The sequence below is a fragment of the Pseudophryne corroboree genome, chromosome 3, assembly GCF_028390025.1.
Source record: "Pseudophryne corroboree isolate aPseCor3 chromosome 3, aPseCor3.hap2, whole genome shotgun sequence".
Lineage (NCBI taxonomy): Eukaryota > Metazoa > Chordata > Amphibia > Anura > Myobatrachidae > Pseudophryne > Pseudophryne corroboree.
Window position 1 is genome coordinate 592,075,938 of NC_086446.1, and position 2,432 is coordinate 592,078,369.

At 39.5% G+C, this 2,432-nt stretch overlaps 1 pseudogene; it reads left to right on the forward strand.

The window, feature by feature from the left end:
* Positions 1 to 1,771: 1,771 nt before the first annotated feature.
* On the forward strand, positions 1,772 to 1,890 carry LOC134893626 (5S ribosomal RNA; annotated as a pseudogene).
* Positions 1,891 to 2,432: the final 542 nt, after the last annotated feature.

Here is a 2,432-nt window from a genome sequence, read left to right on the forward strand (position 1 = left end):
ATTTAGACACCCACTAGTAATCATACCATATCATTATATTTGTTTAAAAAAATTCTTTTACCTTTCCTAAAAAAAATGTCTTTACCTTTCTTAACTGAACCAATCCATTGTAATGTTTAAGACAACTCACACCTGCTTTGTATTTCAGTATAATTATATCTATTAGTTCTATTGTCTCTGCACCTTTAGTAATTAGCTTTTCAGCATGCCATCATTATAGAGGCTCCGATTCTGGCTATCCATTGGTTCATTAATAAGTCAATCAAGTCTTCCAGCAAGGAGATTGGCTGCAGTGTCTGTTAAGTGACACACACGGAGGGCTCACAGATCAGACGATCATGTGAACAAGCTCCTCCCAGCGAAACGCGCGTCACTTCCGGTCCGGCACCCGACTTCCGGGACCTCGGCAACGGGGCTCCGACGGGCAGACTCCCTCCAGCACACGCCGCAAGTATATTACCGCTCCCTGCAGCGGACTTAAGCCCTCTGGTCAGTTTTCTCCCTATGTGCCCAGCGCAATTACAAGGGAGAAGCTGCCTCCATTCTGTGCATGGTGCACGGATCGTTTCCCCGGCAACACTTAAGCCGGGAATAACAATTGCCTGACGTTTCCCTGGTTACCTCACACTTATACAGGGTATTCACCCATTGCAGGGTAACCGCTTTTCAGCTGTCAATGAGTGCAAATATTAAACCCTTGGATACTGTGCACAGATACATGGCACTTATCTAATGCAGGGAATTATATTGTCAGCTGTCACTTTATTGGTGCAACAATCAAGTGTTTAATTACTCCAATAATTAATTATTTTTATTACTAACTCCACCAATACAGTCAGGCAATTATTCTTGACCTCAGGCATTCCCACTGCAGGAGAGCTTTCACCCATTTATTAATAAGCAGTGCTTATTTATAGATACTCTGTTCTCATTAACTGAGATTATTTTTCTAAACACAATTGGATTCATTATGCAATTGTTTATTTGTAAACAGAATATCAGCTGCTTTCGCAGCGTATGTGCTTGATCAAATATTGAATTTCTCAAAAAATCTTATGTTGAGATTTGAGTCAGCATTTCTGCAGTATTCTCAGCAATGTGTTATTGTGACAACTATATACAAATATTTGTATATTTCAGTGATAGAAGTCAGCTGCTTCTTGTGGTCTATCTAAAAACAATTGTATCTGTCTGCAATAAGACACAGTGCTGCCTAGACATCTTTATGCAACATCCGATGTCAATTTGTTTATATGATTGAACAGTCAGCTGCCTCTGCAGCCCTAGTGGTGTATTCTAAGGGTATTGTCATGTTGTTACATGAATTATTATTCACATTATACTTAGCAACCGTTTATTGTGGAAACTACGTAAAATAACTGCATCTCGTTACAATGAGATAGGGTGCTGCTTAGACAGCTTCATACAACAATCTATGTCAATCTTTATACAAGATTCAGCATATGGTATTCCGCAAGATTGTCTACTATAATTCCATCACATTAATTAATACATTTTTTGACATACCATTATTATAATTGCCTCACCTTAATTCATTCAAAGTGAATCTTGCATGTGTTCCTCACCACAATTCCAAAGTGGAGGATTTCTTCAGTGAACAATCTCTCCATATTTTGGTTCCCCTGAAAACTACGGGAGTTTTCCTTTAGGGCCAATAATTGGCCATTGTTAACTCAACATTCCTGATCACGGAACCACAACTTGCTAAGAATAGCAGCTATTTTCTATGCTGAGAGGTATTCACCATATTTTCTACAGTCATACCATGCTGGATCTGCCCGATCTCATCTGATCTTGGAAGCCAAGCAGCACTGGGCCCGGTCAGTACCAGAAAGGGTGACCTTCTGGGAATACTGGGTACTGTAGTCCCATTAGGGTACATGCCTTTCATTGATCAGCAAAACTCATTTGCAATCTAACATTGCAGAATACGCATTATAGCTGACCACTCTAATAGGAGTCCGGCAATATAAAAGCCGTTTTTTTCTTGTATCTCTCATATGAAATATACATGTTTATATCCAATCATAGAGTGATAGAGATAACAAGAATTTCTATTTTCGCACTGGACAAATGTCTAACAGTAATACTCGCTTAAAATCTAGTGGGTGTATAGACAAACTTTCTGTCACCCACTTCTAAATAAGCGAGTGACATATCACTATATCGTCATTTATATATGCTATTTAATACTTGTTTTAACCTATTTTGCTGATTTATGCAGCGACGTTTTTCCTCATATTGCCAATTAATTTTTTCCTTATATTATTATAGTATTTCTCTGACGTCCTAGTGGATGCTTGGAACTCCGTAAGGACCATGGGGAATAGCGGCTCCGCAGGAGACAGGGCACATCTAAAGAAAGCTTTAGGATCACCTGGTGTGCACTGGCTCCTCCCCCTATGACCCTC